The following is a 24,165-nucleotide window of genomic DNA, read 5'->3' as shown; positions in this document are numbered from 1 at the left end:
ATCATTTATATTTTTAAAAAAATGATAATAATGATTTCGTATTGAGCACAATTAATTTTTCAATTTTTATTTTTCGGGTTGGGCTTTTTAGGCCTTTAAACATTGGTCCAATTATCTTATAGGCCTAAAGCAACGTAGAAATCTCTTCATCTTCATCGTTTCTTTCAATCATTCTTATTTTTCTTTTATTATTGCCCTAACCCTAAACTAATGCACATAATTTATATGCGGTAAATGCACTATAATTTCTTTCGGCTGCGTATTTTTTGTTATTTTTTTGGAAAAGAATTATGTACCGCAATGTTTTATTTTTAAAATTTCGTTTCATCTATCTTCGATGTTTATTTTTTAATAGCTTTTTGTTCAAGCAGGGGAGGAGTCTTGGCTTTTTTACCTTTGCTTAGGGTTCAAATGAAGAAGATTTTGTGATATAGTTGGGGTTTGATGCTTGCTTTTGAAGGTGGATTAAAATAATTTCAAGTTTCAACTACTCTATACTTTTGTGTTCCTGGATTTACAATTAGAGTTTATTTAAGTTTATTTTTTCACCAATTAGTTGTAGCTTTTTCAAGTGCAACTACAAGTTGAGGCTCAATTGAGAAAGTTGTTATTTTTAACAGGGAATAATTTATTTTTTAGTGCATGATTGCTAATCTATTCGAGGAGTACAAGTTATTTTCTAAGTGCCCTGATAGGCAGTTGAAAATTGCCGCTGGTTTTTTGGTGAAACTTATTTTTTATTTTTTAAACTTAACCATGTTACTTATTTTATCTAGTTTTCAGTGTCATATTTTTTTGTTTTTATTTTGTTTAAAGGCACTAATTCGTTGTGACAATTGCAGATGGCGTAATGTATTATGCATCATTTAATTTTTCTTTCTATTTTGAATGGTTAAATTTCAGATGTTAGGTTATCCTTTTGTGTTGTCATTCATTTTTTTTATTAAACTGATTATTTGAACATAGTTTTTATGTTAAGTCAGTTCGGAATGACCACATAAGTAGTAGTTTGTCACTTATTGAAATGTGAAAAATACGGTTACATTTATGACATTCATGGAAAAAGGAGTCCGACTGTCCAAGAAGGCATCTCCATCTGTTTAGGTTTTTCCATAAATAAGTCAGCATTGATTTTAGATATTCTGCATTTTTACATTGGCTGAAAAGTGGACTCATGATATAGTCCTATTCAATGCATAATTTCATATTTTAGAGCCAAGTAAAATGATGAGACATCAATGGTTAATCCAACTTAGCAGTTGTAGGTATAACTATGTACACTAACCAAACTTGGGTCGTAGTACTTGAACTGACATAAAAAAAGAACTAACAAATCTATCTGTATTCCATTGATGGAAGTGAAATTATTGGAACAGTGGTATTTAGTGACTTTGAAATGCATCGTCCTGATTTTTTTTTTAGAGAAAAATTGAATTTCTATTTAACTCAATTTTATAGGCTAAGGTAGAAACTTCAACTAACAAATATGAATAAACTCTCTTTTTTTTTTTTGGATAGAAAACGAAATTATTGAGTACAATTTTTTTAAATACAATTTATGCTTTACAGTTTCAACAAAAAAAAACTTGTTCAAGTTTCATTGGGATTTCATGCTTCTAACATGGCATACATGATATAATTTCTATTGATAAATTTAGTGTCATATATTGATAAAATATTTAGAATTATTCATAAAATTATGATGCAATCTTCTTGGTTTTCTTTCAGGATAGAGTCTAATACTCTCCTAAGTTATTCCCAAATATCAAATGCAACCGAACATGAAACACAGCAATCGGCGACTCGAACGCGACCAAGGAAGCCTCCTAAAGCTCCTAAACAAGGAAAGAGTAAATTTTGGGAGCATTGTATAAAGGGGACAAGTAAGTTGAATGATGATACCATACAACAGATAGGGATATGCAAATATTGCAAAGTTGAGATCCCAACAGTTTACATAAGTAATAGTGGGTTAAGAAACCACTTAGTAAAGAGGTGTAAGTCAAGTTCGCTCTATGAAGCGAGTGCGAATGATAAAATTCAAATTATATTGACGAATGAGACTTTGGGAAAATGAAGTATCTTGGTTCCTCATACTTTTAATAAATTAAAAAAAAAAGATGTGAATTGAAAGTGGCAAGGCATGTGATTGTGGATGAAGTTTCTTTTAGGGCTGTCGAAGGGAAGGGGTTAGTAGAATTATTTCATGAATTACAATCGAGATTCGGAATTACTGATCGAAAGAAGTTGTAGGTATGGTTTATGATATTTTCTTAGTTGAAAAAGCTAAGATACAAAGTTTGATCGGCGACCAAAGGGTAAGTATCACTATTGATACTTGAGCATGCATTCAAAACATAAATTACATGGTAGTGACATATCACTTCTTGGATACTGATTGGAAGCTTCATAAAAAAATATTCAACTTCACAAAAATAACTAATCATTCTGGTGAAGAAATTGGAAGATGGTTGACGTTTGTCTTAGAGAGTGAGGGATAGAAAAAGTCTTTCAATTGTAGTTGAAAACGTTTCCTCTAATGAGACTGCAATTGATTACTTGAAAATAAGGATGAAAAGTGAGAATTCATTGTTGTTTTAAGAGAAATATTTGCACTTGACGTGTGATTGTCATATAATTAACTTAATTGTTAATTATGGCTTCAAGGAGTTTAATGTTTCAATTAAAGTTATAAGGAATGCAGTTTTTTTAATTCATTCTTCTTCATCAAAATTGAATAAACTTAAGGAGTTTGCCATGCTAGCCAAGTTTTCCAGTATGTCTTCAACCATACCTATGTATGTCAAAATGAGGTGGAATGCAACTTATAAAATTTTTGATGTTGCATTAAAGTATAGGAGGGTGTTCGAAAAAATGGTTGAGGAATGGTTGTCTTTTATGAATTATTTCCGTGAAAAGGATGATAAGGGTAAAGAAAGGATTGAGCCTCCAATTGCTGATGATTGGAAGATAGCAAAGACTTTTGTACACTTTCTGAAAAAGTTTTATGATTCCACTTTGGAGATAAATGCATCAAAAAATCCTAACTCCTACTTGATTTATCAATCAATTATTGCACTACAAGCAAAGATTGATATAAAGAGGCATAATGATTCAGATCAAATTCTTACAGAGGTAGCATGTGCAATGAAGTCAAAGTTGACAAGTATTGGGGAAATTGGAATAGCATGAACCCTTTGATATTTATTGGTATATTTTGGACCCGAGGAACAAACTTCAGATGATCAAAGCCACCGTCAGAAAATTGGGAGGTTCACCTGCAAGGATCAAAGAATTCATTGATAAGGTCAAACAAGACTTGGTAACTTTGTGGATGGAGTACAAAGGAATAAATAATATATTGAATCTTGAGAGTCAAAGTATGCAAATAGAGTGTGATGGTGGATATGGTGGTACTAGTGATGATGGTGTTGATATTTGTGATGAATTGTTTGATGATGTGGAAACACAGAATGAAGCAGAACAACTTTAAGAGATATACAATGAAGTGAATAAGTATTTGGCCCATGATACTGAAAAATGTTCTAATCAATATTAATTCAATCTTTTGGAGTGGTAGAAAAGAAGTGAAACTAGTTATCCAATCATTTCATTGATTGCCAATTATATTTTTTTCAATTCCATGTTCAACCATTGCTAGCGAGTCCTCTTTTAGCTTCGGCAAAAGAGTTGTGGATCTCTTTTTGGAAAGATCCAACGGATGATGAACTTGAACTATATAAGGAACTTGAAGAAATTAACAAGAGTAACCCTTTTTTTATTTAATTAAGTTTAAATTTATATAAATATTTATCTTTGTTAATCAAACATGCATAATAACTTTTTTTTTTGTAGCTGCAAATATCACTCAAGACCGTGGCAAAACTTCATCTTTCCCCGCCACTTTGGTCTAAATTGAAGATTAAGACTATATTTATGTTTACTTATTTCAATTCTAATATTTGTAACTAAATTTAGTTTTTAAATTTTTAAGGTACTTTGATATATTGGAGTTCCAAAAAAATTACATTTAGTAAGAATATATTTATGTTTACTTATTAAATTTTAATATTTTTAAATAAACTTAGTTTCTAACTTTTGCAAGTTCTTTGAGATAGAGCTGTCAGACGGGCCAACCTATGGTGGAGCAGGCCGGCCCACCAAAAACCCACCGTTTGGCAGGTCAAGGGCATGCCTTCCCACCATTCTAATGGGCTGAAAATCCTCAACTCATCCCAACCCAAGGTGGGTTGCATGTTAGACGGAGTGGCCCGCGGGTTGGATCATTACAAATAAAAATAAATAAAACATAAATAAAAATAATTATAATTAATTATAAATTTCATTTCATAAATAAATATTAATAGAAACATATTAATAAAATTTTTAATTATTGATTTCATATGTATAAATTTTATATAAAGCAATTAATAAAAAAAATTCATAACTTTCATTAAAAAATATATGTCACTATAAAAGTAAAAAAATAATAATAATTCTCCAGGCTCGCGGTCCAACCTAAGCCGGCCGCGGGCTAACCCGCCTAGGCCCGCGACCCGCACGGTTTGGCCCACCTAGGCCCACATTTAGTTGGGTTGAAAAATTTTCAACATCAACCTACTTAAATTGTGTGATGGGACGTGACCCGACGAACCTAACCCAAATTGATGGCTCTACTTTTAGATGTTGGATTTTAAAAAAATTAGCACGAGATGACACTATTTTTGGCAATTAACCTATAGCTTTTTAGATTGACCACTTGTGATGTATTTGATGTGGCACTTCTGTTTTGAGAATACTTTTGCTTTTCTGGTAGAATTTTTTTCTTTTTGGCTTGCTCTTTTGAAACTTAGATATTATAAAACTCTATTATTTTGTATGTAGTGTTTAGTTTTCTTTGAAATTAGCTATGACTTGTGTAGTTAAAACTTTGTCGCATTCTTGTTGTTTGATATGTGGTATTTTAGTATCATTTGAATGTAGCTGACTTGTGTAGTTGAAGTTTTGTCATATTGCTACAAAGACCTGTTTTGTTTTGAGATATACTTACCATGTTTTCTTATTTTGGTCACTATAGGGTTTGCTTTGGTTTCTCTGCAAGATTTGATACTTCTCTCATCATGTTCCACGGTATTTTAACATCTGTTGTTGTTCTTATTATTATTATTATTATTATTATTATTATTATTTTTATTATTATGATTCGTTTCAACATGAATTTGAGGTTGATTCTTTGACTTGAATGAACAGCATGAAAGTCGAAATGTTTGTTGATTGCCTCTACTTAGGATACGTATAATGCCTGAAATTCATTTGGATAAATTAAGTTATTTGTGGCTGCCAAGTGAAATTTGATGTATGAGTTGGGTTTGTTTTGGTTCTGATTTTTTTATTGTCTATAAGATAAGTACTTTTGTGTTAAATAAGTTTGTTTCTTTTTGTTGGATAGTCTGAATTTTCTTTAATTTACATATTTAAAGCTTTCCATGTACAAATTAACTGAAGAATCATAAGATTAATCTTTGTTCGGTTATTGTAATTACATCGCTCTAAGAAACTTTCTTTCTTTCTTTATTTCTTTTTTGTTTTTTGTTTTTTGTTTTTTTATGGTTAGAATTCAGCACCTTCATTTCGTTATGATTGTTATGTGAGTAACACCAATTTTTAATTTTTTTTGGTTATAATTTTGGTAAATATGGTATTATCCCAATAATGTACCGAAATTTCGGTATACCGAATTTTTTCAATAAGAACGGTATGGAGTTGTGTGTCATACCAAAATTTTGGTATACCGATATTTTGATATATTGAAATTTCGGTACGGTAACAGTATTCATTTTTCGGTACCAAATTTTTTCGGTATACAGTATTCTTTGTAAATTTCGGTATATTGTACCGAACCAGGCCTACATATACCATATACCTAATTTATTAATATTTATACCCTATTTCTGTGCGAAATTGGATATGAATTGATCATTCATATATCAACCACTAAAACCAAACTTAAAGAAAAAAAACACATTCAGTCTTGCAGACATATATAACACTAAATACAAACACAAATTATTCAAGTGCATAACATTGTTAGCGACTACAAAAACTACTTGCATGCACACGATAAAAAGTCAACATAAACCATAAAAACAACAATAAGTTCACATCGTACAACAATATATAAGAACAAAATAAAATAGAGTATGATACAATACAACAACATCACAACAAGATAAAGCAATTCTTGCTCTACATTTTCAAAAACAAAATCATCATAGCAATCGTAAACCACTTATGTTGTCACTTGAATGTGTCAATCTCCTTGAAGGTATAGACATATGCTTGATTCTACTTCTAACAATCTTTTTCTCATGCAGAAGTGTAAACAAAAATATCTTCTATAATTTAAAAACTAATAACAGAGTAGATTGCAGGAAATAAAGTCTTAATATTTAATTTTTTGCCAAGATTAGCGAATATGTTCATCAAACTATAACCATTGAAAATTGAAATCGCAAACACAACTGTTGTTTTCATTTACAACCACCCAAAAATGCAAGGTTGTGATCCCTAAAGACCGCATTTACACTGAGAGAACATTCTCAAACAACCGTCTGTAGATTTTAATTCCTAAAAATTGAAATATTTTTCGATTGGAGAACTAACCCCTAAAAATTGGGTAGGAAGTCGTTATAATCAATTACTATAATGCAATTCTAGAATTTTCACTCCATAGTGTAAAATATGGGGGGAAAAAAAAGTTATTAGAAAAATCTAAATCACACGAAATCAGTAAAAATTGAGTAATCTAATGAACCCCACATAATAAGTCCAGGACTAAATCCTACATGTTGGCATTAAAATTGAAAACATGCACAAGTCTAATGGAATCATTTAATTGAAAACATGAAACACAAACCAGATCATAAAATTGAAATTCCAACGTCGAAACCTAATTTGCTTGCATCTAAAAAATAAAGATACAAATTTTCAGTCTTACAATTTTTCAGTCTATTTTACTGACATATACTCAAATAACAAACCACATTTTATTCTTCACACAATAATCACAAATAGTTAGAATTTTAAGGCACAAAAATCTAACCCACGGTCCACTTGATCATCTGCTTCACCTTAAAAATATGCAGTACACTTCTTCACGTTTGCTTCGAGCTATGGTTGTTCCAATGTCGTGGAAAGTGATGTGCTTGTGACACAAAATGTTGATTTTCATTTCTCAAATTGTTGAGTTGCCGATATCGCTTCTGAACTGGACATTGATTGTGATACTGGTTTCGATTCCTCTCATAGGATTTGGTTGAACCGCATTAGTTCGATCAGGACTTTTAGCAGTTTCAACCTTGACTTCCATCTTTTTAGGACAGGTTTATCATAGATTTCTCCATGTTTATTTTACATACATGCTCGTACAATTTGTATAAACTTCCCTTTGCACATGTTTAGTTTGGATAGAGTACTCGATTCACCGATGCTCTTAGTTTTACCAGACCCTAAACCGCTTTTTTCATTTGTGGATTTTTGTAAATTTTACATCTCTTTCAGCATGCTTGAAGATTTGTTCCATGAACTTATCAAATCATTTAATCTTTGATTTTCCATTGTAAGATTCATGAAAATTCATCTTAAGTTGTTCATTCTCAGTCTTGAGCTTAGCAATCTCTGTTTGATCTGATTTTCTCAACTGACTGTTCCCAATTGGGCTCAGTTGAGGTGTCTTTTAGATCTTCTTGCTTTGCTTTGCTTTGACTTCATCGAATTCTATGGACAGTTTGTGATACTCATTTGCCATTTCATGAAGTGGTGTGATGAGATCTTCTCTGGTATATTCATCAGAGCTAAAGTCAAATACCTGTTCATTTGTAGATGTCTGTTCATGATCATTGGCCGTTAAGCATCTTACTTCTTCTTCATCATCAATGGAGCTAGAAGAGTAGTTTGATTCATCTGATTCGCTATCAGTTTCTGCCTACTTGGCTTTACTCTCCTCAGCAACAAGTGTTTCATGCTTCTTTCTGGATGTGTGTTTTGCATCTCTTGAAATTTTCTTCGTTTCAAACTTCTTCTTTCCTTTCTCTATTGATCTTTTCTCATCCTTTTTCGGTTTGGGACAATCTGCTATGAAGTTTCATGTCTTGCCACAGTTGAAGCAGGCTCTTGGTTCATCATTTGACTCTTTCTTCTGAAAGTTTCTTCTGTAGGATCCTTCTTGATTCTTTCTCATGAACCTTCCAAACTTCTTGACGAATAGTGGCACAACATCATTGCTTAGTTGTTCAACGGTTCTTTCTATTGAAGCTGGAGATTCTATTTTGACTGCTGCCATAGCTTTGGTCAGTTGAGAAGTAGATTGATCTTCTTCTCTGATTTTTAATTCGAACTCATAAGCCTTTAAATCAGCAAATTAGTCATGTAATTCAAGTTTGTTCAGATTCTTTGATTCTGTCATAACCATTGTGTTGAAATCCCACTCTTTGTGAAGACCTCAAATAACCTTTGGAATACTTCTCGATTGGGATAAGTTTTTCCCAATGCATTGAGTTCAATCACAATGCTGCTGACTCTTCATCAAACTCTGTCATAAATTCTCCTAGATTCATTTTGATATTGTCAAATTTTTGTGTAGCCACAGATAACTTATTTTATTTTGTCTATTCATTTCCTTCACAAAGCTGAATCATTTTCTCCCAAATTTCTTTTCCAGTTTTACACATATTGATCTTGATAAATGTATTTTTTTCAAGAGTCTTATACAAAATGTCCTTAGTAACATTGTCAAGATTTGCTTTCTTCTTGTCTTTGGCAGTCCATTCAACCCTCGGTTTCTTGATGTATTGTGGCCCACCACTTGAGATAGCTATAGCAGTGTTTACTTTGGTGATTGTGAGAGGTCCATTAGTGATGACAAATCACATGTCATCATCTAGAGCTGATAGATGTGCTTGCATACGTATCTTCCAGTCATCAAAGTCCTCTTTAGAGAACATAGAAATTTTGATGAATGAAGACATCTTGAGATAGTGTTCAGAGGTAAGATAAAAATCCCGCTCTGATACCACTTGTTAGGATCGGATTAGAGTGTAGAGGGGGGAGAATACACTCAAAAATTCTTCCAATGAGCTGATAGTGAATTCATTACTTTCGGTGATTGAATTCCAGATTTATCTTGGTGTCTAATGCAATTTGACAAACAGTATATGTGAGAAAATATGTGAAGGGGCAGATTCTAAACACTTTGTGTAAATGTGTATGCAAGATTTGACTGTATGTAAGTAGACTGATGAAAAACACAGTGAGATGTTATGGATGTTCGGAGATTTCAATCACTCCTACTTCACCCCTTCTTCCTTCTCGAAAGGATATCACTAGAAGACTTTGAATTTTAAAACACAATTGCAAAACCCCACTTCAAGGCTATGACTTACACATAATAGTCTATCTCAGAACTCCTAGTTACAACTAGGTTTCAGTCCTAAACATATAGGATATAAATGTTACAACTCTATTTGAACTTTGCACAAAAATGATCCTTGAATGATCAGAGTAACAGATTAAGTGTTGTGCTTCGAGTTTCTCGATAAAATTTCTTAACAGACTTGAAAGCTTGAATATTTAGATGTTCGTGAGAGCAAGAGTTCTTCCTTGATAGTTCAAGATTCCTATTTATAGGCTTCGGAATCCAACGGTAATAATTTTAAAAAGGTCTCTCATAGGATTTGAATTATTCTCGTTGTCTCGTCATTTTCACCGACATTCTCTCTACCCAACAACTTCTGGGATCGCGGCGTTTTGTTGCAGGTAGTGTCAGAGTACAGAAAACTTTATCCAAACCAAATTGCAAGGGTAGACTGATGATCTTGATGGTAGACTGATGTAGTGTGAGGCGTTAAAAGGATCAGTCTACTACTTTGGTAAAGTCTTTGCAATAACAGTTGATGACTCAGCTTGGTATCTTCAGTCTAGTTGATCTTCGAAGGGATCAGTTTGGCTATCTTCAGTCTAGTTGATCTTTGAAGGGATCAATTTGGCTATCTTAAAATCGCGCTTTTCAGTTTAGCATTTTTCTTAATAAAGTCGCTATTTTCCCTGAAGACTCGGTTAGGCGATTTTACTCATAAAATTGCACTTCTCTTTTCAAGACAGTTTAGCCCTTTAATTTATCTTCAGTTTATCTCACTTCAGTTTGGCTCGCATCAGTTTTCAACATAATCGAAATTCATGAATTTAAAATCCTCTCATCCAAGCGCAACCTAAGTTTAAATGTTATTTATTCTATAATTAACTTAATATAATTAAAATTATACAAAAAAAAAAAAAACTTTTTTTTCGCTTAATGTTCTAAACTCTCTTAAAATTGTGAAGCTTGAAGTTTGACCGTGACGCTGCGTTACGCTTCGCACTTTTTAGAATCTTGATAAAAAGTAATAATTTTGACATAAAAAAGAATTTTTTTTTCATTGGTGACCTAAATATGATATCCAGCCCACAAAATTGATCAGTGAGATTGTGTTGTTGGAGTTTTGTGTATAAAAAATAACAAAAAATTATGAAATTTAAATTATTATTCTCATCAATTACTAAAAAATCTCATAAAAATAATTTCTAAAATTTTTAATTATAATATAATCTTTAAAAATTATCTAAAACTAAAAACTTTTATATAGAGAAGTGTCATCTGCAGAGACAACTTTATTGTTACAAGTTATTAAACGACTTATTTATGCAACTAATTTGAGTTTATTGTTACAAGTAATTAAACAACTTATTAATGCAACTAATTTGAGTACGCTGCAACGTAGCAAGCTGTTGAAACTGATGGGTTATCGACTGCGCGCAATGCACACTGCAGAAACCAGAATCCGTAGCCTACAATGCGCGCTGCGGAAACAAGAATCTGCAGCATGCATTGTACGCTACCAATTCTTGTTTCCGCAGCGCGCATTGCATGCTGCTAATAAGAATCTTCAACGTGCAATACGCGCTGTGAAAATTAACATTCGCAGCGTGCATTGCTCGCTGCAAATATATTATTAACAGCCTATAATGCATGCTGCGGAAACCTTATATTCAGCGTGGAAACTAGCATCCGCATCATTCTATGATTTAAATGTAACAAAAACTTCAACAAAGAAAATGAAAAACTAAATAAAGCAATTCATATTTCATTTATAAAAACCAAAAAAATAAGATTTTTACACAAATTGCGCTCAATATAAGCTCTAATATATATATATAATTAAAAAATTATCTCATTTGCTACCAACATATAAGTCTTAACACAAAAAAGATATAAAATTCCTCACAAACTAACTACACATTAAAATGTACATGCTTTTAATCCACTCAAATCGGTAGAATGTATATCAATCACACAAGACAATAAATTTTGATAGCCATGCTACTGTACTTCCTATTGCATCCTCGAGAAAACGCATTTGGTCATTTGCTCGAATCAAGTCCACCTTCTCCACAAAAACCCTATCAACCCTGTAGATGCAATTCTACCTGTTGCAACAGTTAATCCATCAACACACCAATGCAGTAGCTTACATTTAGTATTATCATAAACTTCTCCACGACTCGCATTCTTCAAATTTGACTATAAATAAATAAAAATAAAAATTTATTAATTTTACCATGCATTATATTGTTGTAACAACTTTGGTTTAGAAACATATAATTTAAAGATATATAGTTTGTTACTTAAGCAGTAGCTAGATGTTTGTTAACATTACCAGAATACATCAATAAAGCTCCAATATTCAACCTTGAACCAGAAAAATGAAACCCAAAAAAAGATAAACTACAATTCCAACAATAAAACCAGCATCTTTACCTCAAGATCAAAGTTCAAACCAGAAAAATTAAACCAAAACAGATTATTTACAGCTCCTAAACCAAAAAAACATTTAAAGTTCCAATATTAAAGAATTCCAACCAAAATACAGTAATAAAGATCCAATATTAAAATGATTTGCATATTTATTTAATATACATAAAAAAAGTCAATAAAAGTGTAGTAAACAAAATTTATTGTCCATCTTATATTTAGTGGCATATGAGAAAAGCATTTTTCCTAGTACTATTTTGCTATTTTGTCAGAAAAAAACATACATTTTCATATAGAGATTATAAAATAAAATAATAATGACTTCATAACATAATCTAGGCTCCAAAGGCTGTAAATTCGACTATTGCCTTTAGTTCATCTCCGTCTTTTGGTAATAGAGATCAATCCTGCACAAGAAAATTTTAATAACGTATCCCATAAAACCGTAACAAACAATAGAGATAAGCATAAAAAAGCATCAGAAATTAAATCTCTTTAGGTAATGTAACTCTCATACTCATATTAGATGCTATAATGGTGAATTATCATCGAAAGCACATCAATTATATAAATTCAAATCAAATAAACAATTAGTACTTCAATAATATTTGTATCATATGAAAACAACACAAAAAAACTTAAAAAGTTGTATGACTTAAAAAGCACATTCCAATAATTTTACTTTAAATCCTCGCTAAACTTTTTTTTCTAGATTTCTTATGAAGCTATAGTGTAGTAGCCCATATCCAGAATTAGTGAATACTTGTTATTTAATCCAACAAATCATGTTAGTTTAGATTAAACATGATTAAGGAGACTTCTAATGGATTAGCGGAGTTCGGAATTAGACCCAAAATGATCAGAAATGGTTCAGAGGGTCAGGAGGAATGGACGCAACGTCCGGGGATCGGACGCAACGTTCGTGCCATCAGAATGCGTCATTGCTTACGCACTTGATGAAAGAGTGGGTGCCCAGTGAGCCAACTTGTGGCTATGGGCTTTGATGACTCTTTGTACAAACGATCTTTTGTTTAATATAATTTACACTTTTATTAATGGCAATGACTTTATCTTTCTTCATATTGTTATATTATGATATACTATTGTTGTTTTGATAAAGACCTTGAATATACTATAGTGTATGTAAGATGTGGTAGAACATGGGGATGTCTATCATGAAATACATCTTATAGTCACTGTATATTCTAAACTGTTCCTAGTCGATTGAGCCGTCCGATAATAAGGATAAGGATCGCTCGAGTTTGAGACTAGCATTTGCGATGCGGAGTACCACGTTTCATTGGTAGGGAACATGGAGATGTTCGAAGCATGCAAATGGATATTCATAGGATGAATAATCGAACTACCCTATCCGGACTTTCCAAGTGGTTATCACTTATCGAGTGGATAAAGTCCGCGGTTTTGGTTGTACACCATTAGTCCTTACTACTTGAAACATCATGGAGACTCTATATGCTAGTACTGTGCTTTGACTCGTTTACCGACTCTATGGGGGTCATCAGGTGTCGGGATTGGGTACAGTTACAACACATATAGAAGTCGATGCATTGTTGTCAAGGATTCACCACATACTTGCGAGTGTGGATATCCTATGCGATCTGAGGAGATATTAGTGTGACGAATCTCTGGCCAGAGTACTTGATGTGATTTAAGAAATGGTTTCTTAGTAGCACATGCGATGTCACTAATTTGATCTTCAAGATGTATTGCATAGTTATCGAATCTTGAGCGACTCTCGATATACCAATGGTTGTTGATTCGATCGGGATATATGGATGAAGGGACCGTACTGTACGCGAACCAAAATCTACTGGTTCTTGTAGGCACTATCAGTGATACCTAGGGAATCATGGGGCGATGTTGCTAGGCGCTTTACCATGATTCGTTGGGCAAGTCGGAAATCGTTGTTCCGAGTCACAAGGAGTTGTGAGCCCACGGCTAGCTGTATCCCTGAACCATTGAGGGTCACACAGTGTAATGGAGTTTTAATCCCCGTTGAGATAGTTAAATTTAAAGAGTTAAATTTAATGAATAAAGAAGTTGGACTTCTTAAATAAGAGTAAGGGAGTAGGATTTCCTAAAATGGCATAGGGATGTACATTTTTGGAAACCACTGAATTCGGATTCAGGAAAATTTATCTTGACTTTAAAATGTGCAGAAATGGTTTCTGTGCACATTGGTAAAATCGGTTTATCAATCGGAGTCACGATGAATTTTATATTAATTTCTGAACATGCGGGCTTTGCTTGTCGGGCCTCAACTTATGACTAATGGGCCCTAAGGTGTTAGTGGCCTGCATTATAAATAAGTTATTACAGTACAGAAATTACACACAACAGGTCATAATTTGAGACAGGTTTTTCGAAAACCCTAGCCTCCTCTCTCTCAAATTCGGCCACCCCCTCCCTTCTCTGCGTGAGAAATTCCGGTCTGTGATTTTGAATTGCAGTCTGGAATAGCGAATCAAATTCGTTTATTCTCTTCGTAGAAAACTTCTGATAGATTTTCTAGTGCAATATATCAGAGGGATTAAACCTCTATTCGTGGACCTGATTGAAGGAAAGCTTGTTCATCAGTTCCAGGGAGATACAAGAAGCGCAGAGAAATCTGTGTGGTGTCCAATAATCTCGCTTCGAGATTGAAGGTAAAATTTAATAATAGTTATTTAATTTTACACACACAAATAATTTAATCGTTAAACGGTTGATACCTACACTATGGAATTGTTCCATAATAAAATTTTAAACTTCCGCTGCACCGGGTATCAATCGTGATTGATCTGAACGCCAGCGTTTTTCAACAGTGGTATCAGAGCCAGGTTGCTCAGATCAAACGATTAAATTAATCGATTGTACAAAAATTTTTGAGTCTTGGTTTTTTTAAAACAAAATAAATATTTTAAATAAAAAAAAAAAAATTTTCGGGCAAAACCCGGGCAGCGATTGGATCGCTGCCCCGGGCGGCGCACGGCGCCGCCCAAAGGGGGCGCACAGCGCCGCCCACGGCGGCGCACGTCGCCGCCCAGGGGCGGCGCTCAGCGCCGCCAGGGCAGCGCTCGGCGCTGCCCAGCGCAGCGCAGCGCAGGGCAGCGCAGCGCAGCGCAGGGCAGCGCACGGCGCCGCCCCTGCCGCCAGGGCAGCGATTGTCGCTGCCCCGGCCCGCGCCCACGGGTGTGGGCCGGCCCGGGAGTGTCCCGGGCGGCCCGCGGGAAAAATTATTATTTTTTTATTTAAATTAATTTTAATGTGTTAAAATTTTATTTTTGGTCCGGTCAAAAATTGTTTTTGATTGGTTCACGAGGCATCGGATCGAATTGTTCGAGTCCGAAAATTTTAAAATTGATTTTTGGATAAATTTGAATTTTTGGAAAATTTTAATATTTTATCCTTAAATTGAATTTTGAAATCAATTATTTTTGGTACAATTGATGATAAGATTTGATCTTATGTATATATTAAGTAAAATATGATTTTATCTATAAAATTAGATTCTGTAGATAAAATATGATTTTATTTAATAAAAGGTAAAATATGATTTTATATGTAAAATATGATTTTATATATAAAATATGATTTTATCCTGTTTAAATTTAAATTGCCATATTCATGATATCCAATAAATTAATTTTGAATTAAATGTTATTGGATAAGGATGATCGATTGCCATGACCAATTTTGTAGGTGTATGTTAGGAATTTACATTTGTTTTATTGTTGTTGGTTTTATTAATGGGCCTGGTTTATGGCCCAATATGAATGTCATATGTAATAAAAGTGGGTTTGGTTTATGGCCCGTTCCCACCCCTAAAATGTATCCCCTACTTGTCATTGCTATTTATTGTAAATACATTAGATTTAGTGGGAGATCAAGATTTGAAGATGGTGGGCCCAGCAGACAATAAAGACGAAGAAATGTAAATTGGAAGCTAATGTAATAGGATTGCATTGCATACTGCATATTACCTAGGATTGGACTAAGACTCGTGATTGGCAACCACGAGTCAATTAGAAATGGAATCGATCATCCTATATATAATATATGATATTATGATTGTATGCATGTTTTAGACATAATTGTATGAATCCGGCAAGCATACAATAAATTGAAAAATGATGAGACAAATTTTCATAATTAAAAATCCCTCATTTTAAATATGATTTAAAATTGATATCAAGATAAATAAAGGAAATTTAAATTTGTTTAAATGTTCCTACCTTCCATCAACGGTCAATGTATGTGATGCTACCCGCGGATACGGTCCGGCTCATATTATTGGGGGGGCCCGTCCGTCGGAAAACTGTACATTGGATCGACACATGTTGTAAGTTGGGTGGAACTCCCATGGGATCGGCTCATATTATTGGGGGATTCACATGGCGACCGTCCATCACAACTTAATATTGATGGGTCATCTTGACATGTCACTTTAAACGGCGTCATATTATTGGGCCCTTATTGGACATGAGGTAAATACATGGGGGTTGCTTTGAAAGCAATTGGGCTCTACCTTTTGAGAATTATGGTTGGCTGATATTATTCGGGACCATAAGTTTGTCAATTGGACTCCATGTTCTCACTAAGGAAAAGGTTTCCCGCTTTCACTAGAGGGTAGTGAAATTGTTAAAATAGTGGGAGTGAGATTCATAAAATTAAATTCGCCTATTTTATGTCTTAGTAAATTGCTTAAACAATCATTGATATATGTCTATTTTTCTTTTCAGTATTTCATACAATGAATTCGCGTAATCCATTATTCTCGATCCTCGAACAAAACAAGTTAACTGGCGCAAACTATACGGAATGTTTCCGGAAGTTGAAGATTGTCTTGACTTCGGAGAAGATGCTCTACGTGTTAGAGAAATCACCTCCGAAGGAAGCACCAGCTGACGTAAGTCCGGAGGAATTGGCCAAACTTGATGCATGGTGGGACCATGACATCAAGACCAAATGCTATATGCAAGCCTCGATGTCTGATGAACTCCAGAGGCGATTTGAGGACACCGTGAATGCTGCTGACATTCACGCTCAACTCAAGGAACTTTTTGGGGCTCAATCGAGGGCTGAAAGGTTCGCTACTGTTAAGGAGCTAATGACGTGTCGCATGCGTGAAGGGACTTCGGTCCGTGATCATGGGGTACGAGTGATTTGGCTCATACAAAAGTTAGCGACCCTTGATTTGGTGTTGGAGCATGAACTCAACGTGGATTTACTGCTTCTGTCTCTTCCTTCTTCGTTTGACGGATTTGTGGTAAATTTTAATATGAACAAGATAGAGGCCACCCTTGAAGAGATGGTCAATATGCTTGTGACATATGAATCCACACTTAAGAAGGATAAGCCAGCTTTCTTGGTGGGCTCCTCATCTTCTGCTAAGAAGGGGCCAAGTATGAAGGGCAAGAAACGTTCTGCCCCACCCAAGAAAGTCGAGCCCGAGAAGAAGCACAAGACAAAGGCTTCAAACAATGGAAAATCCAAGGATGTTTGCCATTACTGCAAGAATCCCGGTCATTGGAAGCGCAACTGCAAGGAATATCTAGAGCAGTTGGGAACTGCAAAGGGTATGTTCTATATTGAAATAAACATTTCACTTAATACTACTTCTTGGGTATTGGATACCGGATGTGGATCTCACATTTGCAATGATTTGCAGGTGATGACAAGAAGTCGCAGGCTTAGAATGGGTGAGACCCATCTGAGGCTCGGGAATGGTTCCAGAGTTGAAGCTACAGCCATTGGAGATGTTTGTTTAATTTTGCAGAACGGTTTTAAGTTATTTTTAAGAGATGTTTTATTTGTTCCGGATTTAATTAAAAACATTATTTCTGTTTCTATGCTAGATAGAGATGGTTATTCTTGCAATTTTGTGAATGAGATTTGCAATATTTACAAGAATGAATGTTTGATTGGAAATGGACAACTTGAAAACGATCTATACAACTTAAAACTGAAAGACGTTCCAATAAATTATATTGATAAACCGGCAACAACAAACAAAAGGAAAATCGATAGTCAAAACCCGGCGAACCTTTGGCATGCTAGGCTAGGTCATATTTCCTCAAGGAGGATGAACAAGCTAGTGGGAGAGGGCATGTTTGATATGTCTGATATTAACTCTCTACCTACTTCTGAATCCTGTCTAAAAGGGAAAATGACTAAATCTCCTTTTAAGGGGAAGCCTGAGCGTAGTCAAAATCTGTTGGATTTGATCCATACAGATGTTTGTGGACCATTTAGAGTTTGGACTCAATATGGCCACACCTACTTCATTACCTTTACTGACGATTATTCAAGGTATGGGTATTTATATTTAATGAAATATAAGTCTGAAGCATTTGAAAAGTTCAAAGAATTCAAGGCTGAAGTAGAAAACAAGCTAGGTAAAAGTATTAAAGCACTTCGATCGGATCGAGGTGGAGAATACTTGAGTACCGAGTTTTTGGACTATCTAAAAAAGAATGGGATTCTCTCTCAGTGGACTCCTCCTATGACACCACAGCTTAATGGTGTATCGGAGCGTCGTAATCGAACTTTGTTGGACATGGTTCGATCCATGATGAGCTTCACTGAGCTTCCACCTTCGTTTTGGGGCTATGCACTTGAAACGGCGGTATTGTTGTTGAACAACGTCCACACTAAAGCAGTGGACAAAACACCATACGAGTTATGGAATGGCAAAGCTCCTAAGTATTCGTACTTGAGGATTTGGGGATGTCCAGCTTACGTGAAGCGGACAGTGGGAGATAAGTTGGATAGTCGATCCAGCTTATGTTATTTTGTAGGGTATCCGAAGAATTCAATCGGATATTATTTCTATTATCCTGCTGAAACAAAGGTGTTTGTTTCTAGGAATGCCACCTTCTTGGAGAAGGAGTTCTTATTGGATAAGAAAGGCGAGATGATGGAACTCGAAGAAGTTCGAGAAGAACCCGAAATACAAAATAACGATCCTACGCCTCAGGAACCATTGCTGGACACGCCTGAACCTAGAAGATCCGAGAGGACTTCTAGACCTCCTGTTCGATATGGTCTTCTTCTTGAAGGGGATCAAGATGAACCCGACATTGGATGTGATCCAAGAAACTTCAAGGAAGCAATTTCTGATGCGGATTCAAATTTATGGCTTGAAGCTATGCAGTCTGAATTGGATTCAATGCATACAAACCAAGTTTGGTCTTTAGTAGATCCTCCTGATGGAATTGTTCCAATAGGGTGTAAATGGATCTACAAGAGAAAGCTTGGGCCTGATGGTAAGGTATTGACCTACAAGGCGCGATTGGTGGCAAAAGGTTACACTCAAAGACAAGGAGTTGACTATGATGAAACCTTTTCACCAGTTGCAATGTTCAAGTCCATAAGAATCCTTATTGCCATAGCTGCATGGTATGACTATGAGATATGGCAAATGGATGTGAAGACTGCTTTTCTTAATGGAGACATTAAGGAAGAAATCTATATGAAGCAGCCAGAGGGGTTCACATCCATGGGAAGCGAGCATAAGGTATGCAAGCTTCAGAGATCAATTTATGGTCTAAAACAAGCATCAAGAAGTTGGAACCAAAAATTTGATGAAACAATAAAAGATTTTGGTTTCATCAAGAACCCGGAGGAACCGTGCGTGTACAAGAAAGTAGTTAAGGATGCTGTGACATTCTTAGTACTTTATGTTGATGACATCCTACTCATTGGGAATGATGTAGGGATGTTGCAGTCAACAAAGATATGGTTATCAGGTAGATTCTCGATGAAGGATTTGGGTGAGGCATCCTACATTCTTGGGATACAGATCTATAGATATAGATCTAAGAGAATGATAGGACTCACTCAATCAACCTACATCGACACCATATTGAAACGGTTTTCAATGGATGGGTCCAAGAGAGGACATCTACCCATGTGTCATGGAGTTTCTTCATCCAAGTCTATGTGTCCCAAGACTGATGCAGAGATAGAGAATATGACACATGTACCATATGCGTCAGCTATAGGTAGTATCATGTATGGGATGATATCTACCAGACCGGATGTAGCATTTGCTCTGAGTGTCACGAGCAGATATCAGGCTAATCCTGGTCAAATGCATTGGAAAGCCGTTATCCCAACGCTCTCAGCGGACAAATCAACTGCATAGATAAGGTAGCCTTTCCCTCCAGACTCTAGAGCTCGACAGGCTCTCAAAGCTGATACTAAAGGCATCGGGGGTCACGCTCCCTCACCATAGAAAAACCAGCTCTCACTCCCATCCGGATGAAAGCGTACTAATCTCTGATAGCAGTCCACTGAAGCTCGATAGGTAGTCAGCATGTCTATCCCCAGAATACAATCAAATTCGTCCATCGCAAGGACCATGATATTTGCTACCAGAATTTTCCCTTAGAACTCTAAAGGGCAACCCATCACTAGAAGCTTGGCCAAAGCAGATTGATCCGTCGGAGTAGAAACAAAAACTACTACGTCTAGTGAAATGCATGGTAACTTATGCCTCTTAACAAAACGTGCAGAAATGAAGGAATGAGATGCACCAGTGTCAATAAGTACGATAGCAGGTATACCATAAAGTAGAAATATACCTGCGATAACCTTCTCATTCTCCTCCACAACCTGATCATGCCTCAAGGCAAACACCTGACCAGAAGCCCGCGGCCTCAAATAAGAACTCCCAGCAGGCTGTCCCTGTGACCTCTGCTGAAAGGTGGCCTGAGAAGCTGATCCTAAACCAGAACCGCCTCCCCCAGATAGTGGACAATCCCTCCGGATATGACCAACCTCTCCACATCGGAAACAAGCTCCAGAAGCTCTACGGCACTTGTCTGACGGATGGTTCTTCCCGCAATGGTCGCACTTGTCCTTCTTCTCAAAGTGAACAACACTTCCAGAACCAGAGGAAGAAGTAGATCCAGACTTCTTGAAAGATTGGGCACGGGGACCCAAAGAACTAGCAGGCCTCGACTGAGAGAAAAACCTGTTCCGCCGAATGTTGTCCTCTGCCTGGTGACAACGGCTCACCAAACCCTCGTAGGACATGTCATCATCGACCGCCACACGGTCATGGATCTCATGGTTAAGGCCCTGAAGGAACATATTATACTTCATCTCAGAGTTGTCAGCAATCTCGAGGCAATAGGATAGCAGATCAAAGAACTTCTGCTGATACTCGTCAATAGACATGGCTTCTTGTCGCAGACTCAGTAGCTCGCCCACCTTTGACTGACGGAGTGCAGGAGAAAATTACAGCTTCTGAAAAGATGTGTGGAACTCGGCCCAGGTGGCCACTTCTCTCGCCGTAACAAAGGGTGCAGAAGTAAACCTCCACCACCTATGAGCTCGTCCATCCAAAATATAGCCAAGGGTCTCCATCTTCTGCTCCTCGGTGCAATGGAAAGTCTGAAAAGTCATCTCCATGCGGTCTAACCAGTTCTCCGCATCCTCCGGAGACTCACCTTCAACCAAGGGCTTAGGTGCCATCTGCAAGAATCGGCGCACGCTAAAACGTTCCTCATCACGACGACGATGATGACGGTCCCGACGACGCTCACGATCGTCATCTCCCTAGCGTCCACCTCCACTACCATGGATACTCTGGTCATCGTAGTTCGCCATCTACAAAAGTACCTCACGGTTACCTTATGAAGAATCTAAATTTCCAAGAATACTATGCATGCTCTGATACCATAAATGTAGTGACCCTTACCCGGATCACCTACTAAACAGAACTTAGGCATGCAATTAATTTAATTAAACAAAAATCAAAATTCAACTGCGAAAACCATAACATTAATACAATCCCAAGAAAAGGAATCTGTAAATATCCAAAATAATATACAACCATATCGAATAGCTGTATAAACCCAAAACAACATAATAAAAACCTAAACGAAGCTCCAGCTAATCAACCACTGCCTAGCCCCTCTTGGATCCACCCGCCTCGTCCAATCGCAAACCTGCCCCATGGAATAGGGTGTCCAGAAACACAGAGTACGAGACGTGAGCATAAAATGCTCAGCACGAGAGTATGAGTATACATGCATGCAAAGTGAACTCCCTATAAACTCGAGGTCAAGGATCAGATAACAGAGACAGACCGGGCCCTGTTATGTAGCACGTTGTGCCGTTGCTTCATAAGGTGGCTCCCATACCAAAATACCAGTGGATATGCCGGACCCAAATCGATGGAAGTCCAACCACTAACAAGATAGTGTAAAACCCTACTATAGTCATCTCGAACGAGATAGCTCAATATGCAAATGAATGCAGCATAAATCAATAACATATAAATCATGCAGTCACATAATACATGCATACTCAGTCAGGATATCTCGAACAGTACTTTCATACCTCAAATACTAGGCAAGTGCTATCAGCTCTAGGTCCCCGCCTACAATCCGTGCTACACTGCCAAATGATACTACTATCATTATAGCGCTCTAAAAGCCTTTACTAAGCTAAAGCATACTCCTAAATATTTTTAGGAAGCAAAATCTATACGTCCGTCGTTTGCCCTTTGCTGTCGATTGCCTTAAAACTAGGTCACAGCTCCGCTACGACGCCTGGATCGCTATGCCACTTCCGAATTCCCGATGGGACGCCTAGAATTCCCTAGATCTGGACTAGAAGGCTAAGGAATTGAGAGAGAAAAGGTGATCGGTGTGCTCAAAACTGAATCTCGGCCTTCCTATTTATAGACGGAGTTCGGGCCGTCCGAACTGGACTTCAGAGCGTCCGAACACGATTGGACCGTCCGATCTCGACTTCGGGTCGTCCGAACCCAATAATACGTCATTGCTTATGTCAGCATAATGACGTCATCCATGACGACTGTCGGCAGCACATTCGGAGCATCCGAACCACTCTTCGGATCGTCCGAACCCTGACTTCGGACCGTCCGAACTCACCAACGGAGCCTCCGAACCCGACAACCCTCGAACCATTTTCGAGTGTTCTGAATCCATTACCGAACTCTGTTAATTCATCTGGGACTCCCTTAATCATGTTTCATTACATCTAAACATGATCGTATTATAATTACTCATAAATCGATAATTCTGGATATGGGTTACTACATTTACCCTATCCTGTTAGTGGATGGACTTCCATCGATTTGGGTCCCGCGTATCCACTGGTATTTCGGTATGTGAGCCACCTCCTGAAGCGACGGCACAGCGTGCTACATACCAGGGCCCGGTCTGTCTTTACTATCTGATTCTTGACCTCTAGTCAGTCGACGGTACACTTGCATTCATGTATACTCATACTCTCGTGTTGAGCGTTTTATGCTCACGTCTCGTACTCTGTGTTTTTGGACACCCCATTCCATGTGCAGGTTTGCGATTAGATTAGGCGGGTGGATCCAAGAGGGGCTAGGAAGTGGTTGGCCAGCTGGAGCTTCGCCTAGGGTTTATTCTTATTTATTGGGTTGATACAGCGTTCGATTTGGTTGTATAACTATTTGGATATTTGCAGATTCCTTTCCTTGGGATTGTATTAATGTTTATTTTTTTCGCAGCTTATTTTGGTTTATTGTTCGATTAAGTTAATTTCATGTCTAAGTTCTGTTTAGTAGGTGATCTCGGTAAGGGTCACTACATATAGTTTTAATATTTTCAGCCTGTAGAATCCTACATTTAGGTCTCTAAATACTGTTATGTTACTTTTTCTTGCAATTTTCACTTGGACCATGCTGCTTCTCTCCCATATTTTCAGGAAATGGTTGGTTTCTTTGATCATGAACTTAAAACAGGACAATGAACTTATTTCTGTGTTGTGGGCTCATAGTTCTCTCTTTCTCAATTTCGACCAAGTCAGGGGCCGAGTTTTCATGGCACACACAACTAAGGCCATTTACAAGTTACTTTTGACCTATTGTGTTAAAGTTAGCAAGGTTTTGGTTGAATATAAGCTTTATGACAAATAGGGCATTCTTAGTTCAAAGGATAAAATCGAGGTTTGCTTCTATATAAACATTTCATTTAATGAATTTATTTTCCACTCAAATTTGAAGAATAAACAAGGTGATGGGTTGTTAATGTATCATGTATAGGTACATATGAATAGAAATCAAGCTATACTATACTATGATGACAGAGAAGGGCTCCTAGATTGAGTTTACAATGTTGCGTCAAACTCTAGGAATATCACGAAGCACAAGAGATTTGCAACATCGAAGCATATTACATGCCCCCATGAAAGGATGAAATTTCTCATTCCAAGTAGAGAAGAAAAAAAGCAATAAATAAAAAACTAGAAAAATAAGAGATTAACAAAACAAATAACAAAAATCCTATTCAAAATGTTAATTCATCTGC

The 24,165-nt window shown here is 36.4% G+C and overlaps 1 long non-coding RNA gene across 1 annotated transcript; it reads left to right on the top strand.

The window, feature by feature from the left end:
• The first annotated feature begins 370 nt into the window (after positions 1 to 370).
• LOC140874380 (uncharacterized) lies at positions 371 to 5,120 on the top strand. Its single transcript, XR_012148132.1, has 3 exons — positions 371 to 460; positions 1,729 to 1,883; positions 5,078 to 5,120. It is a non-coding gene; the product is annotated as an uncharacterized lncRNA (long non-coding RNA).
• The last annotated feature ends 19,045 nt before the right edge of the window (positions 5,121 to 24,165 follow it).

The sequence above is a fragment of the Henckelia pumila genome, chromosome 1 (genome assembly GCF_033568475.1).
Source record: "Henckelia pumila isolate YLH828 chromosome 1, ASM3356847v2, whole genome shotgun sequence".
NCBI classification, from domain to species: Eukaryota; Viridiplantae; Streptophyta; class Magnoliopsida; order Lamiales; family Gesneriaceae; genus Henckelia; species Henckelia pumila.
This window is presented reverse-complemented; position numbering and strand designations above follow the sequence as displayed.